At 44.6% G+C, this 22,353-nt stretch overlaps 1 pseudogene across 1 annotated transcript; it reads right to left on the bottom strand.

The window, feature by feature from the left end:
• Positions 1–1,918: 1,918 nt before the first annotated feature.
• On the bottom strand, positions 1,919–4,182 carry LOC117036072 (actin, cytoplasmic 1-like; annotated as a pseudogene). Its single transcript, XR_004425319.1, has 3 exons — positions 3,748–4,182; positions 2,872–3,310; positions 1,919–2,786 (listed from the first exon to the last, which is right to left on the bottom strand). The product of XR_004425319.1 is annotated as an actin, cytoplasmic 1-like (transcript).
• Between the last annotated feature and the right edge of the window lie 18,171 nt (positions 4,183–22,353).

Raw genomic sequence — 22,353 nt, 5'->3', positions numbered from 1 at the left:
TTTCTAGTCTATGAAATAGAGACGACTAGTCTTAATGTGGCTATAAAATACGACGTGAAAAGACACCGAGATACACCGTGAATCAGTGAAAAAAGTCATAGTATGTAATGGATGTGCAATAAAATACTTGTTGAAATAAGAAAAGTTAAATGGAAACAGAAATAAATACCTGTCTTCAATATGTTATCAAATAAGGTCCCGAACACGCTGGTCAATAAAAAGTGAGAGTAAAGTAACTCTAGTAATAACAGTTTTTAATTTTTTTTTTATTCCTTCAATATTCAAAGGGAATATCGAGTACCCAGTATGAACCTGTATATTGAGAACACTGAGAAAAACAGAGCTTTGGAGTTGGGATATAGTGGAGAAGACAGACAGTAATTTTAAGAAAATAGCGATTTGTGTGTGCCATGACAGAGAAATGGATAAGCTGTGTGGGAGCACATAAAAGAAGACATCCACATAGTTCTGCTAAGATCAAGAGATTGCATGGAAGAGGCAAAGCCCGAGTTGAGGCTTGGAAAAGAAGAAGAAGAATTCTGACAAGGAGGCAAGCCTTCTGGGTGGAGTGGGTGTCATGTTGCAAGTGCAGGGCTGGGGGATCTACAGAACTTCCAGTGTCAAGAGGGTGCAGTGTGAGGCCGTGCAGGCAGTCATAAGGAAAGGCAGGGCCACATCAGAAAAGGCCTTAGGAGCTCGGTGAAGGACGGTATACTGTACCTCTGGAGAAAGGAAAACATTGATTAAGCAGGAAGCTAACATCAGCCATAGGAGAACATGACCGGAAAGGGTGAATCGAAGCAATTAGGCCAGTTAGGAGGCTGGCTAGCAGTTTGGCTAAGAAACCATCTAGAGTGAGGAAGAGACAAAAGCTTGGACTGAAGTTTCTGGCTCAGGTAACTGGATTAAGAGTGACGTCATTTACCAACCACAGAGGTCTGGGAGGAGGAGGCCAGGTTGGCAGGGTGGAAGGAAAATACATGTTAACTTTGCTAACATAGACTTTTGCTTGCCTAGGGGTACCACTTATATAAATTTGAAAGGTGTTAATGGGAGCTCATATTTATGGTAATATATAAGATCACTCAGGGATCACTTGGAGAGAAATAAGAAAAGAGGTCCGAGGAATGACCTTGAGAAATTACCAACATTTAGGGTCAGCTGTATGAAGAAAAATTCACAAAGCAGACTGAGAACTGATGAAGTGTATTAAAAAATATAGGTAAATTGGACAAATTCCTTTCAAAACACAACCTACCAAGCTGACACAAGAAGAAATAGAAAATCAGAATAGCCCTATATCAATTACCAAAATTGAATTCTTCATTAAAAACGTTCCCACAAAAGTAAGTCAGGACCTGAATAACTTTACTGTTGAGTTTTTCCAAACATTTAGCAAAGAAATAATATCGATTTAACAAAACTCCCTTAGAGAGTAGAAAGAAAGCAAACACTTCCCAATTCATTTTTGAGACTAGCAAATGCTAAATGTAACTTATAAAGCATAAAATATATGTATAGTATTCTCTCAATCTCTCTCTCTGTCTTTCTCTTTCTCGTTCTCTCTCTCTCCCTCTCCACATACATAATGAAATACATAATACAATAAATGTGTATACATATACATTTATATACATTATATGTATATCTATTATATACATTATACATTATATGTATATCTACATACAACTTGTATATGACAACATGCAAAAAGAAAATTCTGAAAGGAAAGAAATAAATAACAAAAAGATAACTATTGCTATTTCAAGTAGTTGGAATTACGTTTTCTTTTTTTCATTGTTGCAAAATTTTCAATTTTTTGAAATAAGCATGTGTTACTTTTTTTTTTTTTTTTTATGGTGTGCACTTTATTGAACTGGTCTCAAGTCAGTGTACAGGTAAGCCCTGGCTGCTCCTACACCTCAACCCACTCCCAGGGAGACCAAAAGCCTTCATACATCAAGTTGGGGGATAAAAAGGGAGGCCATGAGGCCTGACCATTCAAATAAAACAAAACAAAAAGAACAAGTATTAAGGCGAAGATTAAAAAAATTTGGATTACATAATTTACACAAAAGCAATGCTATCACCCTCCCGTGTGGACTCGGGCAAGGACTGGCCCTTCTTAGGGAGAAGTGGGGCGGCTTTTGGGCAGGCAAGGGACTTCCTGTAACAATGCATCTCATGGTATTTGGAATGACTATTAAAAAAAAGAACAATGTACAATCAAAGTTCTCAGCCACATTGCAGAACTTTGGGGATGCTCGCTCCAACCGACTGCTGTCACCTTCACCATTCCAGTTTTTAAATCCTGAGTCAAGCGCCAAAAAAAAAAAAAAAAAAAAAAAAATCAAAAACACAAAACAAAGAAAAACAAATAAAGCCATGCCAATCTCATCTCGTTTTCTGAGCAAGTTAGGTTGTCAAAAAAGGGTGTAACCAACTAAGTAACAGTCCGCCTAGAAGCATTTGCGGTGGAAGATGGAGGGGCCGGACTCGTCGTATTCCCTGCTTGCTGATCCACATCTGCTGGAAGGTGGACAGCGAGGCCAGGATAGAGCCGCCGATCCAGACCGAGTACTTGCGCTCAGGGGGCGCAATGATCTTAATCTTCATCGTGCTGGGAGCCAGGGCGGTGATCTCCTTCTGCATTCTGTCGGCGATACCTGGGTACATGGTGGTCCCACCAGACAACACTGTGTTGGCATAGAGGTCCTTGCGGATGTCGACATCACACTTCATGATGGAGTTGAAGGTAGTTTCATGGATGCCACAGGATTCCATGCCTGAGGGGAACAGAGGCCAGACTTAGCTTCCAGTGTGGCCACAAGGGTGACCATTGTGTGGTGGCAAGGTCAAAGCCTTACTCACCCAGGAAGGAAGGCTGGAAAAGCGCCTCGGGGCAGCGGAACCGCTCATTGCCAATGGTGATGACCTGGCCGTCAGGCAACTCGTAGCTCTTCTCCAGAGAAGAGCTAGAGGCCGCAGTGGCCATCTCCTGCTCGAAGTCCAGGGCGACATAGCACAGCTTCTCCTTGATGTCACGCACAATTTCCCGCTCAGCTGTGGTGGTGAAGCTGTAGCCACGCTCTGTGAGGATCTTCATGAGGTAGTCCGTCAGGTCCCGGCCAGCCAGGTCCAGACGCAGGATGGCGTGGGGGAGGGCGTACCCCTCGTAGATGGGCACAGTGTGGGTGACCCCATCACCGGAGTCCATCACAATGCCAGTGGTGCGGCCAGAGGCGTACAGGGACAGCACAGCCTGGATGGCCACGTACATGGCTGGAGCGTTGAAGGTCTCGAACATGATCTGTAGGGAAAGATGGGCCACTTCACACTCAGGAAGCCATCAGACAGCCAGGCGAAACTGGGAACATGCAGAGTGCAAGGAACGCTGCTAAGTGTGCTGGGGACGCCAAGATGGGGATTTTCAGACCTACTGTGCACCTACTGAATACACACTCCCAGGCCACTTCACACCATCCTCATTGGGTTTGCCACATGAGCCAGTGTTAGTACCTACACCCACAGCACTTTATACTTTAAACACCTAGTCAGAAAACCAAACACGAAAAAGATTCCATCTGGAACAAAGCAAATAGAACCTGCAGAGTTCCAAAGGAGACTCAGGTCAGAGAAGAAAATCCTAGGAGAATGGCAGAAGAAAGAACAAGTGAGAAAAGGCGTGGCACAGAAGGGCCAGAAAACAAGGGGTGGCTTCCCGAGGAAGGCCACTAGAGCACTGACCTGGGTCATCTTCTCACGGTTGGCCTTGGGGTTCAGGGGAGCCTCAGTCAACAGCACAGGGTGCTCCTCAGGAGCCACACGCAGCTCATTGTAGAAGGTGTGATGCCAGATCTTCTCCATATCGTCCCAGTTGGTGAGGATACCGTGCTCAATGGGATACTTCAGGGTCAGGATGCCTCTCTTACTCTGGGCCTCGTCGCCCACGTAGGAGTCCTTCTGGCCCATGCCCACCATCACACCCTGGTGCCGGGGGCGCCCCACGATGGAGGGGAAGACAGCCTGGGGGGCATCGTCGCCCGCGAAGCCGGCCTTGCACATGCCGGAGCCATTGTCGACCACGAGCGCAGTGATATCGTCATCCATGGCGAGCTGAAGGTTGTGTAGACTGGCAGCGGCGGCGGAGCGGCGAAAGCGAGAGGCCTGTGTTGGCGGGTGGACGCGGACTCGGCAGTCAAACATGTGTTACTTTTATGTTAAAGAGTATTATAGATGTCACATTTTGAAGAAAAAAATCAGGTAAACGTAAAAGCACATTACATTCTTGAGAGGTTGGAGAAAATACCCCAAGAGCAATTTTGGTTAGAGAGTGCAAATTAAATTCAGTCAATTATAGTGGATTTGGAGATGAAACTTGAAGTGAAAAAGCAGAGACAGTAACTAAAGACATACATTTCCGAAAAGCTAATTGTGAAGAAAAAAATGAGGAACTTTCTGTGCAATGGAGAGCAGCCCAATGAGAAAACATTTTCCTAGGGAAGAGATCGGGACTTGCATATCATCTTAAAGAAAAGGGAGGAAATAGAAAAACAAGAACAAAGAAAATGATATTTATGGGTAAAGACTCTGGGATACCAGAGCGGGAGGTACATGGGCTGAGACACTTTGCTAGTGTCTTTACTTGACTCTGTGTCCCCAGAATCTGTGCTGTCCCATTTTCTGCACTCCCTGTGCCCTGCGGAGGGACAAGTCACTCTAGCACACCCTAGAGCCTATGGCTTTACCTTCCAGCTTGTACCTGCTGCAAATACACTGCGGAGACACGCGGGTCAGGGGGAAGCGAGTTCTTTGCCACAGCCCCTAATCTGGGTCTTGAGTCCATCCTGTCCCTGCAGACTCATCTTGGAAACTCTGCTTCCAAACCACTATGGCACCCTCCCTCCGTGCTGTGTCCCACGTGTCAGGAGGCCTGGGGACCCCTCCTCTTGATGCTTGCTCTCCTCCTTTGTCCTCTTAACCACCGATGTCTTTCTGGGTATCATGAATGACCAGAGATGTGGCCCTCTGCTTAACATACCTGACTTCCTTGTGCAATGTTCAAGATTACTCAACGTTCATAAATATTCACCTATAGGAAAGAGGGAAAATAACTGACTCAAAGGGAAAGATATGCTACAAAAAATGGGGGGGATAGGAACCAGACAGAAAGTAAGATTTGAGTCAAGAATATGACGTGTGTATCTTGCTTTAGGTATGGAAAAGAGAAAACTCTTACATATAAAAGGAAAGAATATAATATTCTTACAATTATAATAAAAGTGAGCCATGAGGCAAACTCTAGCCCCAGCCCTCCCCTCCCTCACCCCGAATCTATAGAAAAATATGAACTTGCCTGGAATAAAGGAGGAAAGTGACCTCTTAGACCTCAGGTTTACTTCTGACAAGCAATGGTTTGTGATTTATAAAGTTCTCAAATTGTTTTAAAAAAACGACAGTATTTTTTTTGGCATCCATCTAGAATCCCCTTTTTCTCCTTCGTACCTGTGAAAACCCTTGCCCCCAAATCCAACTGCTCCCTCAAAATGATAATAACCTATTTAATCCCCTCCCCCTCACAATGAGAGGTTAGACCACTGGACAGTAGTTAGAGAAATTTTTGGCAATGGAAGGAAAAAAAAAATTTTTAATTTGAGCAACAGATGGACAATTGCATATTTCATTGTGGTTGGCAGCTTGCCTTTTCTTTAAAAGGCATTCACGAGCCCTGCCAATGGGGGCCTCAGGTGCTCCCGGCTGGTTCTCACTAACCAGGGTGGGCATGGATCCAAGGAGTCTTCTGTGCCCTGCCCTGCTGGCATCTTCAGGTTTGCGCTGCCTGAGGATCCTGATGGGCTGTCAGCCAGGGTGACCGGGTTGTGCAGTGAATCAAAGTCACTGACCATTTCTGGAAGCAGAGATGGTGTTTGCAGCTTCTGCTGCACCCCCACCAGGACAGCGCTTTCTCCCAAGACAGGAACGGCCCGTGTTTTCTGGGGTCCTGTGATCTCATCTGTTTTCAGGTTTGGAGGCCATCGAAGCAAACACAAGTGACAATGCTCCACACACATGTCTCGCACACAACAAATACTCTTTCGTTTTGAGGATCTTTAGAGGTCATGAGAGTGGGAGGCAGTGAGCTAGTGGCTCTAAATAACATAGAAAGCAACACCTAAAAGCAACCTTGGACATCGGGTAGCACACCTGCTTCATTTAAAGGATGAAGAAATTGAGATCTTAAAGTTACAACCACAAAATCTGGAGTAGAGCAGAGGTCAGTCCCATTCTAACACTGGAATCCCCGATCGGCCAACACGGTTCCACCTGGGATTCTATTTATCTCTCTCTCTACACAGAATGAATGTATCCATAGCATCCTGGAGATACCATGGCTGTGCCAGCAGCCATATTTCCTTGTCTGTGTAGGAACCTATCTCCATCACCAGCCTGGGAGCGTTGGGGGTCAGAATGGATCTCGTCAGCCTTTGTTTCCCAGAGCCTAGCATTCAGTAGCACTCAGTAAAACTTTGCTGGGACCTTTCAGCGTTGACGTTTCTTTGCACAGTGGCATGACAGACAACATAGGATGCTTATCAGAAACGATCAGAGAATTCCAGAAAATGCTGCTGTCAGACACTTACACTGAACCTTTCAAATTTCAGAAAGAACCCCTCTGGCTGAAATCAGTCACTCCAGCTGCTCAGTGTTGATGACACGCAGACAAATGCAGAAGCCAGAGGCCAAGCTGCACTTTGAGCAAGAGCTGGAAGTCCCCTGCAAGTGACACCCCCTCACCGGCCAACGGGTGTGGACCAGGTCCTCTTTGTTCTGCCAAGGTCAAGGTTAAGCCTTCCCACTCAGAAGCCAGTCCTGCTCCACTCTCTCCCTTCTTGGATTCCTTTGGGAACCAAAGTAATAAGTGGGCTTTGAGGAGGAGAACATAACACGGGCATGCCAGAGCTCTTGAAGAACTCCTGACCCTGACTTGAGGAAGACACAGCCATTACGATGTGCACGCTTCGTGGTTCTAAATGCTCTCTTCTCCCCATGTAATACTCACTTGTATTTAACATTCACTTCTATTTAATATCCACTACAATCGAATATTCACTTCCATTTCATATTCACTTCCGTTTCATAGTCACGTCTATGTAATAGTCACTTCTATGTAATATTCACTCCTGCCTCCAGCAGTCTGACCCCTGCCACCATCTGCAGCCGGACTCGTCCTTCCTGGAGGAATCGCTGAGTTTCAGTGCTGACTGTCAAGTTGTGGGGTGACACGGAGTGGAGCCAGTGCCCCAGCAGGCGGCAGGGCACAGCCCGTCTACAGGTGCATCCCTCTGCTACCTTTATCACTTCGGTATAGAGGTGACAAGGCAGTCACTGCAGTGGCACAGGGAGGGGATGAGGACCTGCACATCTGTTCTTCCAACAATACATGCACTTGTTACACTTGTTATGGGAGCGCAGACCCATTTTCTGATGTACCCCTTCTCTGAATCGCCTTTCCCTACTGCCTTGAAAAGTGCAACTGTAAAAATCCAGGGCACAGTAGAACACTCATTCTTGACATAAATGATTTTTTTAAAAGTCAGGGAAGGATAAACATGTAATTCAAGAAAGTATGGCATCAGGAGACAGGAAGCAAGAGGTGGGATGTATGGGTGAGCATTCAATACATCACTATGCACACAGGGCCCTTGGGGGAGGGTAAAAGGGACAGTGTCCGTGCGTAAGTCTGGACCATGGGAAACAGCTCACGAAGGACGGGAAGGCACACGGGGGCTCAGCCCTTGTCACTGGCCCAAAGCTGCAGCTCTCCAGTCAGTGGTGAGTTCAGCGGTGTTCACTGCCACTAATACAGACAGACAAAAAGTAGGGCTACATATGGTCAGGTGTGACAGTGTCTGAAACCAGGGACTGTCACTGAGACAGGTCTGCACACCACAGGTGACTTTATGACATCAAAACAGTCACCGGTGAACCCAGTTAGCGATGAGGCGTGCAAGCGGGCACTGCTCAAGCATCACTGTTTGCCCGGCATCTCGCGTATGATTTCGCAGTGGCCGTGCCGCCTCCCCCGCCCTCTGCTCTCCCTCTCTTTTGCTCTCTCTTTCTCTCTCCTACTCTATATCCAGGCATTTAAACCAATAAAAGAGCTTTCAGGTCAACTGTCCATTCAGAGACCAGACTGTCAACCCCCAAACCACATCCTCATCTTCACTCATTCACTTTACATTTTCTTTCCATTGATTCTAGAGCAAACAAAAAAGCCCTGGGTTCTCAGTGGGTTTCTTTGCATAATAAAAGTCACACACCTATCTTTCTTATTCTTCTGTGAGGAAGCACAGTCTTCATCTATATTTTTATTACTATATTCATTTACTCATTCATTTACCCAACCAACCAACCATTTATTACACATTATTTGCTGGGCACAGGACCAGACACTGGAAGCAATACAATAGTAGTTCGTGTCACCTGATCTCTGTCTCCCAAGAACTTGTTATCCAGAAGGTGGTTCATAAGCATCAAAATCAGCGTGCCAGGTAACAAGCATCCTTGACAATTGGCCAGGGAATCAATTGCAGGTGCTGGAGAGGCTATTGTTAACCAGATGTTCAAAGCGTATACATATCAACTGTGTATAAGCAGATGTCTGATCCAGCCCATTCAACAGGCAAGTATAGTTAGCTGCTTAATCAAATGTTCTGTTTTTGCCTTCATCTAAACCTGAAATTCAAATTTTAAAGGAAGTATTTCATTTTACACTCCGACATTCATTTTCAGACGTTCCAAGATGAGATGCCCAGGTGACCACAGCATTTGAAAGTACTCAAAAGTGGCAGCAAGTGTGAGGGGGTGCTGACCCCATTGTGAAGAGTCAGGGCAGCAGACTGGCTGACTCTTACCCCACCTTGTCCCGTAAGCTGCAGACTCAATAATCAACAGTTTATTAGACATCTCCACTTCCTGTATTTATTTGTCCAATAAGCCTTTTAAACTTAACACACCCAAAGTAAGCTTCTGATTCCCTTCTCCAACCAGACCCTAGCATTTCCTTCATCTCATTAAGTGGAGACTCTACCCTTCCATCCACTAACCATGGGTTACTTTTCTCCTCTCTTCTCCTCATTCTCCAAGTCCAATCAACAACCAAAAAAAACCTAGTTGGCTTGATTTCCAAAATAGACCCATAATCTGATCTCTGTCCATGCCTCCACGCTGACCAGTTCCAGGCAAACCAGCTTGGTCAGTGAAGTGGTCTGACCACTGCCACCCCAGCTCTCCACAGCCTACTCTCAACATATGTCAGGACATGTCACTGGTCTGACCCCCAACTGTAAGACCAAAGCATTGGCCAACATCCACCCACCCCAAACCCAACAAGGTTCCAGGTCAAATTCTTCTGCATTCTAGGAGTTCATGGATAAAGTCATCTTTCAATGATGTCCCCATCCCAAAATCCACAGAGGACAGAGGACATGCATGTCAACACATGAATGTTCCAAGTTAATGATAAGAGAAATGTGCAAACCTAGACTTGTCATTGTCGCTTTCTTCATATGTCAAATGACAGCCAGAAAACAAGGATGCTTTCAACAGGCAAAACACAGCCCCTTCGGAAGTCAGAAGATTTGCCTTTGAAAACACAAGGCACATCTGCAACCACCCCCGACCTGTCTGAGGGTCGTGGTCGGCGAATCCAGCCCCCTCACCAACCTGCACCTCCCTGCCCATGTACTGCTCCCCAAGTCCCTGGGATCCCTGCTGTTCATCCCTGCAGCATGCCCTACACTAGCCCAGCCTCCAACACTAGTGCAATGGATAATCCTGGTTTCAGGGTGGCGTGTGTCCTGGGCAGTCAGGCTGCTGTCACAGCTGCAATGGCAGGCTGCTGTCACTGCTTAACCCAACTGAGATGCAAAGAGAGATTTGGATTCTGTCTTCTGTCCTGTCTAACCCAGCAGAGCTGCTCAGTGAATACGTGACTGCAGGAGAGGACACAGTAGGGCTCCACGAGCATCAGGATGATGTCCTGATTCGCACTTTTAGTCACAAACCGGGTCTTCTTTTGAACGCCCAGGGCCCTCTGCCACCCTCTTGACCCAGTGTTAATGGGGCAGAAGCTGCTACTGCTGCAACCTCGAGTGAAGGTCCCTGTGGAGGGTCCAGGGGAACGACACACTCTCCCTCACCTGAGCACTGGGCTTCAGGTAGCAAGCCAGCGAAGGAAAAGGAAACAGACAGACAACGAAGCAACTTAGCGAAATACAGTGAAAAGAGCACCCGACCATCAAATTCACTTCCTTGGCCAACCCTGGGTCGACAGACACAGTCCTTGGCAGGCTTTACCAACCGACCACGGAGTCCTCTGCAGCAACAGAAGGTGAGTGGTCCCCACGGTGGGGGACAGCACCTCCCTACCAGGGAACAGTTTGTAGCAAACCGTCCACAATATGAAAATATATTTAATGCAATTAATAATTTAAGAAGCGAGAGCATGTGCTCTTGGAGAGTTAAATGCTTGTCAGAGTGATCGATGCACGCTTCACCACCAATACATTTCGTATGAAGAGCAGAGGGATTTTGCAAACTTGTGTTGACCTTGGGTTGCCATATATAGGAGGCAGATTGCAAAGGCAGGCCTACTTAAGGAGGAGCGGTGCGTCAGCTCCCAATTACAGCCCTTTCCCCAATTAAAGGACTGTAAAAACATTAAAATTAATGCAGTCTTAACTCCTAGAGCAGGCCCTACTTTCTTAATTAGTGCATAATTATTCAGTTTTTGATATCCTGGAAAATTATCACATGGAAATTATTTTAGGCAGAGTAACAATAGCAAAAACTCCCTCCCCCCACTCTGTTAGCATGTGGAAGTAATTAACACTTGATTACAGTGCAAATACTATTACTGCTAATGTTTAATGACTTTTGCCATTTCATCCTAAGCAGGAAATTCAGAATGCTATGGAGTGATGGTTTCCTATAAATACATTACAAATGACTTGCAAAGATTACGATGGCTTGAAGTAGCTGCATTAAAAATCAGGAGGCCAGAGACAGTTACTAAAAGCTTAGTGGGCAGAGAAACGTAATTTGGTGTGAACTCCCAGGGAGATGGTACAGAATAATCATCTGGGCACGGCCTGGTCGGGTAGCCAGGCACAGTCCCAGCCATGGCCAGCTGTCAATGCAGCAAGGTCCCCTCTGCTCTGCTAATGGACACTTTTCAAGGGACAGCCAAACACTTGGAAGTTTAAGACACTGAGAAAAAAATACAATTAAATTTCTCCAGCTGAACACACTAGAAATGAGAACACTTACTAATTTTATAACTTGGGAGGCACAGTGGGGTAAAAATTATGACAGCTCTTGCATAAATATCTAAAGATACCAGGTGCCTACTTTAGGTAACTCATGACAAGAACAATTTCAACGTGATACCTTTATAAAAAATCGAAATGGTGTACAACATACTGATTAGACATGTACGCGTACATACCTTATGAAGTGTCCCCCCCCATAAGTCTAGGACCCACCTGGCACCGCACATTGTTATTACAATAGTATTGGCTATTGTGCTGCACTTTACATCCCTGTGACTATGTTTATAACTGGCTATTTGTTCTTCTTAGTCCCTCCCTCTTTTTCACCCCTCCCGTCAACCCCCCTCCCATCTGATGACTTTCAGTTTGTTCTCTGCATCTAGGAGTTTTTTCTGTTTTGTTTGTTTGTGGATTTTGTGTTTAGATTCCACACATAAGTGAAATTATATGGTGTGTCAGCTGTAACTGAAAACTAAATTTTAAAATAAATAAACATTTTAAAAAGAGAAAACAAAAACAAAAAACAAAACCAACCCCGAAATGGAAGAACATTTTGTTTGTACTTGTGCCGTGGATCCCTGTCCACAGGAAACTAAAGAAAAAGAGTGTTTCCTCAGTTGGAGCTCCTTGCAAAGTGGAGATTAAGGGCATCTCAGAATAAACCACTGTTCACCGTTGTGTCGGACCAGGACATGGACATGTCAGCTCCCTTTTTATTGTGTTTTTTAATTTGTTGCACAATTTGTGGAAATGTCTATGCAGGATGCATCTCACAACAGGGTCCTGCAAAGCACTGCAAGGAAGTGTAGGATGAACATGGGGAAGAAAGTGCAGGTGAACTCAGGGGTGGCCTGACGCTCCCTGGGCATCAGCACGTGTGCACGTGCACCGATCACGACGCCAGGCGGGCAGTCCTCCTGCAGCGGTGCACACTTATCCACCATTGCTTCTGTTTTCCTTTTCTTTTTGAGCCTTTCATTCCTTTGTGTCCATTCATTCCAGAGGTGTTATTTAGCTCTTGGAAGACAAATGTTCTGGAAATATGTCCCGGGCACAGGATGCCACCTCCATGTCCTTCCCAAAGTGTCAAGGAGAGTCAGTCATATGGGTCAGAAAACCTCCCAGTGGCCTTAGACCTGCGCCTTCACCATGAATCCTGAAGAAGCTTGGACGCCCAAGCTCAACTCCGGGAGCCAAAGAAAACAGGGCTCTGTGATCATAGGCCAGGAACAGGATCCTCAGAACAGAGGGGGCGCTTTCCCCATGAGACCAGGAGACACCCCGCCTGAGGTTCTGGGGGAGGGCAGCAGGAGTGGAAGGGAGTTGGGACTCACCATTCAAACCGTTCACACCCACCCCCTCCTTCAAAATGGGGGAGGGGAGACGGGCCCAGAAGGTGATGGCTCCTCCTTTGAGTGAAGGAAGTCTGTTTCCGCAGCCCCATTTATCACCGGAAGATCCCCCTGGGATTGTAAGTTAAGACTTGAGGCAACCAATCTCTAAGTTCTTGAAGTCAGGGACTGTTTCAGGCTCCCTGGTGTCCCGATAGACCTCGGGAATGTTAGTAAGCACGCGTGGTTGGTTGGTAACGCAAGAGACGCAATGCCAGGTAAGGACTGGGCACACAGACTGTGGAGTAAGAGAGCTGTGGCCTAAACCTGCTCCCTCCCCTTACGTGCTGTGTGACCTTAGGCAGCTTACTAACTTCTCAGAACTCCATTTCCTTGGGTCGTACTGTCTCTCAGGGTGGTTGTCAGATGAAAGAATTCCTAAACAAAGAGCACGTGACGTGGTAATGGCCTGTAGTAGGGGGTACGTCACATTGGCTGCCGTTAGGATCATTAGGATTACGATGATTATATCCGGGTCATCGGTGACACTGGTAGCTGTCTGAACTGTACAAGAAAGATGGTTAAGGTGACCAGCTCGGCAATTATGACCATCAGAAGCCTCCCAGGCTGCTCCACTGGTGTCCAGAGTCACTCATCAATGCTGTCAGTCTGCTACTCTCATTTTCCAGCTAAGCTCCTGCCTTGGAAGTACTGCTAAAGGACGCAACCCAGAGGCGTGAGGTGACTCCTTCCCTTCGCCCCTGGAGCACATGAGCGCCTGCGATGAACCTGGAAGGTGGAACACACACGCGCTTTTCTGCTTGTCGTGTGCAGGGCCAATGAGGAAAGAAGGGGGTGCTGGTCACCCCGGAGGCGGGCCGTAGCACTCTCTTCCCAGCCTGAGAAGCTGGAAGTTTTGTCCATCTAACGCCCAGGGGGAGAGGCTGAGTCCTGCCCATCGGGGCGGCTGGGATGAGGAAGACCAAGGCAGGGGAAAGAAGAAACTGAGTGGGGTCGTGGTGGGACAGAGCCCCCCACCACCAGCAGTTACACTCCCGCATTCGGCCACAAGAATCTCGGATGTCTGAGCCCCAAGAGACGTGGGAACAAATGGCCACAGCAGCATCGCTCCTAATAGAAAAAGGGGAAATAACCTCTCAGACGTCCACGGCATGGAAAAGGGGTATAAATGGATGCATATTCACACAACGGAATGTTGAACAAAATTAAATGGATGGACTGCAGCTACTCACAACAACACGGAGGAATTTTGAAATGTACCAGGGAACAGAAAAGGCTGGCCCCAGGAGGCGACGCACAGAACGACACCATTTTTACAGACCCACGAACAAACAAAACTTAATAACATACCGTCAAGCATGTATACATTCCTAAGAAAACCAGGCTTTAAAATGCATTTCCTTTTCATGTAGGAGAGTGGATCTTCTGGAGTGAGGAGCGGGTGTGGGACGGGGTGGGCCAGGTAAGGAAGGGCGGTTTGGGGTGCTATTGTAGCTCTTATGCTAAGAGTGAGGCTTGTCATGTGACTGATTGGGCTCTGTAAGGCAACACATGTTACACACAGTCTTTTACACTTACTAAATGACTGCTTCCTACAAGCCAACATAAGGGGAAGAAAAGAGACAGCTGTCCAAAAGAACTTACTATTCACCGGCACCTAAAAAAATATGTGGAGGTACAATATTTGTAGGGTCCCAATATATCACTTCTTCCTCTACTGTGGGACTATATAAAGGGCCAAGAATCACAAAACTCCCAAGATAGACAGGATGTTTCACCCAGGCCCTGTTGGACACATGTACACATGGCTGGGTTTTATAATTCTTAGCCCTCAGGATCAGTTAGTCTGTGTGTCTAAGCCCGCCCCCCCTCTTTTGGGGTCAGGGAACTAATTTTAAATGTCCATTAAACAGATGCCCGAGTGATGGAAGCTGCTCAGCTGGTCGCCTGTGCTAGCTGAACCCCTACAGGGTACCAGGCAGTGATGGTGCCCCTTGAGGGACACTTTTCTGGGACAAAGTGACACATGCTGGTTTCACCCATCAACTAAACCAGTCCTCCTCTCAACTGAGAAAGTGAAGCAGGCTTAGAAAAGGCTTATGATACAGGATACTAGGTCAACATAAAAAAATCAATTGTATTTCTATATACTAATTGAGTAATCCAAAAATGAAATTAAGAAAACAATTCCATTTACAGTAGCATCGAAAAGAATGACGCACTAGAGATACATTTTAAAAAAATAAGATTTATGCAATGAAACGTATAAAATAGTGTTGAAAGAAATTTTTAAAAGACCTAAAGAAATGGAGAGACATCACACATTGGTGGATTGGAGGACTTAATGTGCTTAAGCTGATAACACCACCCAAACTGAGCACAACTAACTTTGGATGATCACGATGGCAGATGGTGGGTAGTAGCGCCACTATCCACACGTTTCTCTAAGACTCTGGGCTTCCTTTGCAGTTGCAATAACCAGGTAAGGAGTGCTGCTCATGGAGCCTGAGCATCAGAGAGGTTGGTCAACTCTAGACCAAAGTAGTTACAAATGCGCTGTACCAGCCCCACCACTCTCCTGCCATCTTCCTCCCTCCACTCACGTCTTCCCACAGCTCTTGCCCCATCTGCCAGTGGATGACACCAAGTCCTCTACCATGTGAAGGACCAGCAAGATTAAAGCCTCCTGGGTCTCTGGGTCACCCCTGGGAGGAGAACTGGTTGGAAGGGCCAACCAACTGCATCAGACAGACCGGAGGAAGAAAGAGACTTTCCGTAAGCCACTGACAGTTTGGGGATGTCCACTGCAGCAGATAGCATTTCTTACTGGACGTGAGAGCTTCTCTCTTATATAAGAGGGGTACACAAAGAAATGGGTCAGCGCTGATGGAAGCGACCTACAGTCTTTGGTGCTTCAATAATGGGTCACGTTTAATAAATGCGGACAATGTTCGTCTTCCACACTGGTGACCAACAGCCCGTCTTTGGTCATCTGTCCTGTGCTCAGTACAGGGAAGTCCTTAGTTCTCATCTCTGGCTCCTTCGCCAGTTTCCATTTGCCTCTGTTTGCCCTATTTTCTCCTTACAAAGCCAACACACTCATCTGGCTCTACCACTAGATGTGAACCTGACAGGGCTGCATGGGGGCCACCCCCGTGACTGCTGGCTTCATGTACCCCTCTTATATAAGCACTTGACTCCATCTCTATCATATAACCACATTCATGAATCATACTGACCCATCTAGGATGCTGTTTCCCCCAAAGAAATAACAACGGAAATATTATTGGCAATAGTTTGCTTGTAAACTAGATTCTAAAAGGCCAACTATATACCCAGCAACAAAAACTCTTAAGGCAATTTAAAAACTATAGAGCTAAGGGAATTTTTATACCTCATCCAACTGTTTTGACTGCTTTTAATTAAATACAAATGAAATAATTGACATAAAGTGCCATTAGGCAATTATTTTGCTGGCATTTTGTCTCTTTTGAGACATAACCGCTTACTGTGTTGATCATCTAGAAAACTCATTAATTCAATTGAAGCTGGTTGTAACACAGCTAAAGAGAATATCAACTTAGAGCAATCAAGAACTTTTATGTGAATATCACATTTGTATGGATGGTATACACTTTAGATCCCAGAGTAGTACTAGTTTTATCCTTATTTATCCCTGGCCCGTCACTGTAGAGATGTGGGATGTTAATTATTTTTTTTCTGATTAAATATTTTAAATAAACAAATAAATTAACAACAAAAATGATGTTTCTCTGAGAGTTTACCAACTTAATGGTTGTTGCTCATTTTCAGAATAATCAGAATTTTTATTCTCTTTCCCAAAATGTACATAAATCCAACAAGAGTGCATCTGGTTCATTGGCAAGACCTTAAGAGATTTTTCCGTCCATAAAGTAACAGAGAATGCTATCACAGAGTCACACAAGTTTCTTCCCTTTTTCAAGGATGGGTTCAATGTTAGGTTTCCATCTTAGACTGAACATTTAAAATACGAGGCTCCCTTAGACCCAGTATTAAATTTATCACAGTCACTATGCACCTTCGTTGGCATACAAGTCATTTCTCCAGGTCCGAGGTATCCGATCAAGTGCGATCAGAAGTTCATTTGGATCTGAAGAGATCAGCTGTTCTGGATATTCCCCTGGAGCATGGCCAAAGGTTCCCCATCCAGCAGTGCGTCTGGTTGTGTCAAGAGCTGACACATGGCTGCATGCATCGTGAAACAGAGCCCTTTTCCCAGCGTGCCCAAGAGGGTTTGTCTGTGTATATTTAGATAGAGATGTAATGGGAAAAATTCTCTAGCTTAGACAAAAGGTTTGTGGTCATTAGTCAAAGTGAATTAAACTCTTATTTAGAAAAACACCAGGGCTGCCAGTTGAAAGGGCCAATGTGAGTGCGGTTTGAAATGACTGAGTAGGTGGCGTTGCTAGGGGACGTGAAGGAGACATCTATCTACTAGTGTAGTCTTTTGTAAGAGTTGGTCTAATAATCAGATCAGAAGCCAGCTTCGAAAACTTAATAATTTTTATTGTGGTTCTGGCTTGATAAATTATCTCGATGAACTAGCTGATTGATCCAAGTTCAAATCGCTTAAAAAGAAAGAAATGGCTCGGGCCCCTGGCCAGTCTATTCAGAGCAAAACCAAACTGTTTTCCAGCTTCCCAAACTATCACAAGCAAAGCAGACAAAGGAAGGAGAGGATACCTCCTGGAACCTGCCCCCCTTTTAGTCAGTGCACTCTTCCACTAAGCGCGCACCCCAGCCAGAAGTCAGAGTGCCTGGCCAAGCACACACTCTCTGGCTTCACCACCATGCTGACTCTTCAAATGATTCTCGTGTTTTCCTCTCCTGCTGCCAACTGCTCCCAGAGCTCACCAGCCTGTGTTCTGAAGCCAAGAGTTCCTGGTAAACCTTGCAATATCTCATGCAATCGTAATGCAATTAGTGAGGCGCGCACTCCTGCTGGGCCTCTCCCCTCCAAGCTCTGAGCCCCCAAAGAAGTCAATCACCGTGCCAAGTTCAAGGGGCTCAGGCTACCTTTGCACTTTGTCATTTCTGCTGCCTCCACTGGGCTCCTCCTTTCAGCAGCACAGAAGGTGGGTCCAGTGTGATGTCTATCCAAGCACCACAGGGGTGAAGCTGCCTGGTCAAGCTATTTCCAAGTCAACTCTTGAGAGAAACAGGGTACAACCAACTTCTCCAGATTGTGTGCACTTGCAAATGAAGCTCTGAAGGTGAATCAGTTTGCATCAGGCAATTCATCAAGCAAATTGGAGAGATAACCGACTTTCAAAACATCCACCCTTTCTCCCTCCTTGAATCCTACATTTTCTTTCTGGTGATTGTATTGGAGGCATCCCCAAGCTTGTGCTTGAGTACGTTTTGAATTGCCAGTTTGGATGTGAAAACAAATGGATGAAATTTTGATGATGGACAGAAGAGTGACATCGCCTCAAAGTACCTCCCCACAAATTATTTATTACCAACAGAAAAACAGTAAATTTACAATAGAGAAACCTGGCAGACACCACCCGAACAAAGCAATTGAAGCTAATATCTACAGTGACACAAAGTGACCTCTCGTGTCTCCTGACATGACGTACCAAGGACACCATGTCACCTCGGCAGTGTTCCTGACAAAAGTGCAAACTCTGAATCTAAGCCTAAGAAAATATCAGACAAACCCAAAATGAAAGACATTCTACAAAATAACTGGTCTATACTCTTCAAAAATGTCAAGGTCAAAAAGTCAAAGGAAGCCTGAGGAACCAGCCAGGCTCAAGTCAAGATATTGGACCTGCTTCTGCGAAATGACGTGTAGCTCCAAAGACAGAACAATTGATGGAGTTTGAAAATGGAGCATGAGTCAATGTTAAAGTTATTCATTTTAACAATTAAATTATGAGTATGTAACAGATTCTTCTTGTTCTTAGGAATATACTTTAAAATATTATGGAGTAAAGAGAGAATGCTCTCTGGTGGTACTTATTCTCAATTCATTTGGGAAAAATAATTATGTGTGTATCCGTGTATGTATGTACGTATGTATATGTGTATATATGCAAACATGTATACATGTGTATGTGTAGAGACGTGTGTAGGTGTATATATATAGGAGAGAAATTCAATGGGCAAAAAGGTTAACAGTCGATAACTCTGGGTAAGTGGTATATGGGAATTCATTGCACTATTTTTGCAAGTTCTCTATAGGTTAGAAATCATATCAAGTATAAGTTACAAAAAGTTATCACAAAGTGGGGTAAAATTAGTGGAGTAGGTAACCATTTAAGGGAAAGAAGAGCGTCACAGAAGACTCCCCACGCAGTAAGACCAGGGACCTCAGGACGCTGTTTATGCTCCCAGCAGGAGAAATGAGAACCCGTGTGCTGACCCTGGAATGGTAAGGCCCACGGGAAACCTCAGTGAGTTAACCCAGTGGTGCTCACCTGGGGGTGACTTGTCCTGCTAAGGACGTTTAGCAATGTCTGCTCACGTTTTGCTATTACAGTTGGGTGGGGGAGGGAGTGGACTGTTGCCTCTGGCATCTAATGGGCAGGGTCAGGGATACAGTTCAACATACAAAGCACAGGACACCATGCGCCCCCACCCCCCCAAAAAAAAAGAATTGTCCAGTGCACTGTCAGTAGTGCTGAGGACGAGAATTTTGGAGCTAACCAATTGATTTTCAACAACTGCATGGTTAGAAGATTGAATTTAAGAGAAATTTAATTTTATAAATTAACAGTGTCATAAAGCTCAGAATATATTACAAGTTCACAATTCCTGTCATTTTCAAGGCTGATGACAACAGAGATGAATTGAAAGGCAAGACAACACTTCTAATTTAAGAACAAAAGAATTTTCCCAGCTACATTGAAGGGACACACAGAGCATAAGAGACATACATACACCTTTCCTAATTGATGGATTTCCTAGACATATGCAGCCATTTGAAGAAGGAAAAGTACTAGCCAGAAGGTGCGATTCAACGTTGTTGTCTTTGAATCTTAATATCTAAGAGTAAAATATTTTAAGCATTGTAAATATTCTTTTTTACTTTATGTTATTTGAAGTGACATAGACACATCTGCAGATAACTACAAGCACTCTAAAAATAATTCCTTTTAAGTATATTGGATTTTTTAAAACTGCTAATCCCCGTTATAAAATATTTGTTAATCTAAACCAAACTGGTAATAGTAATGTGGAAGAAATGCATCTGTAAGACAATGTGTTTTGAGGAGCTTAGTCTAATTTTGGCTGTGTATTAAAGTGCCCTCATCACGACATGTGATAACACACTGGGTGCATCTGAGGCCAAGGATCCATTCCTGAGATGAGTGCAGACATAATTGCAGCTTTTGACATCCTCCACGTTAGCATCCTTCTAAATCATCTTGAAAAATATGTTGGTCTTTCAGGTTCGGTTATTTGGTTGCTTAAATCTTATTATGACCATCAACAACAGTTTGTTAATATAATTTCTTTCCATTCCTCCTCTTACGCTGTCATCTGGACTCATCTGTTACGTTGTCATCGGAAATCCCAAAGGGAACTGGTCTTGCTTCCATCCTTCTCTTTATCTAACTGCTACCTCTAAGAACTACAACACCATATCTTTAAAAACATGGATTCTCTTATCGTATTTCAGCTGACAATCCGCCTGCTTACTTTTCTATTCCCAGACTTACACCCTCGACTGGTACACTCATCCGTTATTTAGACAAAACTCACTGTGGGTTTTGTTGGCTTGAAATTTCTGATGTTAAACCTTAGAGTTGTTTATTCTCTCTCGTTTAGCTAAAAATGTGGTGGGATTATTGCTGTTTTTCATGAAGATTTCAGATTTATTGATCAACTTAGTGTGGTCACAGTAAGGGTTTTCTCCTATCAATGAAATCACTAGTTGTCAGAACCAGAATAGGTGCCCTGCACACTTTCAAGTTCACCAGTGCTGGCGTATTCCCATGGGGCATTGCGTTTCTTCTCCCACTCTAGCTATGAGCACACGCAAAGAATGCAGTCCACCGTTGTCACATTAAGACAGAAGGAGTGGGATAGGAGAGAGGAGAAAAGCATATTTTGCACCTACTATATATCAGATAACGTTCTACATGCTTTAAATGTACCACTGTTTTATTCTTCTGATTTGAAATGACACCTAGCTAGCAAGCACGACATAGCCTCCATTCGTCTTTAACCATCCTGTCTTGAACAGATTATACTCCCGTAAACTAATACAAGGTGAGATTTCCACAAATATTCATTAAGTAAATGATTTATATATATGAAGATACTTACAGGGTGACTTAAAAATATACTAAAATTACCACATTACTACTCAAAATTAAGATTGATTAAGAGCTTCATAGCAGAATCTGAGCACAACCGCTACACAATGTGAAGCAAATGATGCACTGTTTACAACATAAATAACAACCCCCCTTACCAGGCTTGGTCTCATGAGCAACTCAGGCTGAGAGAGACAAGCTGCACGGGGGGCAGGGCGGGGACTCTAAAAGAGCCCACCCACCACCCCAATCAGAACACATGAAGAGAAGCCAGACAGCTGCTTTAGATCAATTAGAAGACAGGGATTCCCAGGAAAATGCCAGGACAGAGTGAGGGGCCTATGGGTACACACAGGACCCTGGGATATGAAACCCAGGGGCTAGGGCAGAAAGAACGCAGACACACTGCATGCTGGTTCTCCAGGGACTGTGGCCGTTTAGCACACTGGGTAAAGAGGTGTGAAAGCAGAAGGAGGTCTAAGTGCATCAGGTGATGTTTACGCGTAGCTAAGAACTGAGCTGGACCCTGGCACTCCTCCTCCCCACCGCCAGGAGAGAAAGTTATCTGCCACAGCTCAGTTTTCAAGGCAGCTGAAACATTGAGATTGGGAGCTCTTTCCTTCCTTTGTTTTACTTTTTATTCCAAGAATGAATAAAAAGAAAAAAATACAAGAGGCAACTTCAAAAACACAACAGATTAAGACAATATGAATGTTGTTCTCAACTCAGAGAAAGAACAGCCTTCTGGATATGAACTGCCATGGACATCAGAAGTAAACTCCTGGAACTATTTAGCACACTCAGAGTTCAAACATGACCTTCAATGAGTTAGGATGGGAAATCAAAAGAAGAGACTAAAACACAAGATAAAAGGAAGAGGTGCACAGAGAGAAGGAGAAAAATAAGTAAAGAAAGGGAGATGAAAAAGATTAAAAATGCAACAGGGTTTGAATCCATGTTTCAGACAGTGAGCAACAGAAAGTGTAACCATTAACATGGCATAGAAATGTGAGTTTCTCTTTCCAACAGAGTAAAAGGACAAAGAAGTGAAAAATAATAATTAAGAAAAAAAACAACATGAGAAATGAGAAAAGAGTCTAAACACAAAAAATAAACTGGTAGTCTAGAAGAGATTTCTGGTTACCTTTCAATCGCAAAGAACAGAAGCCATTATCTCTAGAAGTAACTCAGGCACAACAAAAATGATCAGATTTGCTGACTGAGAAAGTTCATTTTGTAAATACTTTTTAAAAATGGTATGCCCTATGATACAACAAACAAGATAAAAATATACAGATAATTAACCTGTTTGACCACCTGTATGATAGACAAATATCAATATCCCCACAATACTAA

The sequence above is a fragment of the Rhinolophus ferrumequinum genome, chromosome 16 (assembly GCF_004115265.2).
Source record: "Rhinolophus ferrumequinum isolate MPI-CBG mRhiFer1 chromosome 16, mRhiFer1_v1.p, whole genome shotgun sequence".
Classification (NCBI taxonomy): domain Eukaryota; kingdom Metazoa; phylum Chordata; class Mammalia; order Chiroptera; family Rhinolophidae; genus Rhinolophus; species Rhinolophus ferrumequinum.
This window is presented reverse-complemented; position numbering and strand designations above follow the sequence as displayed.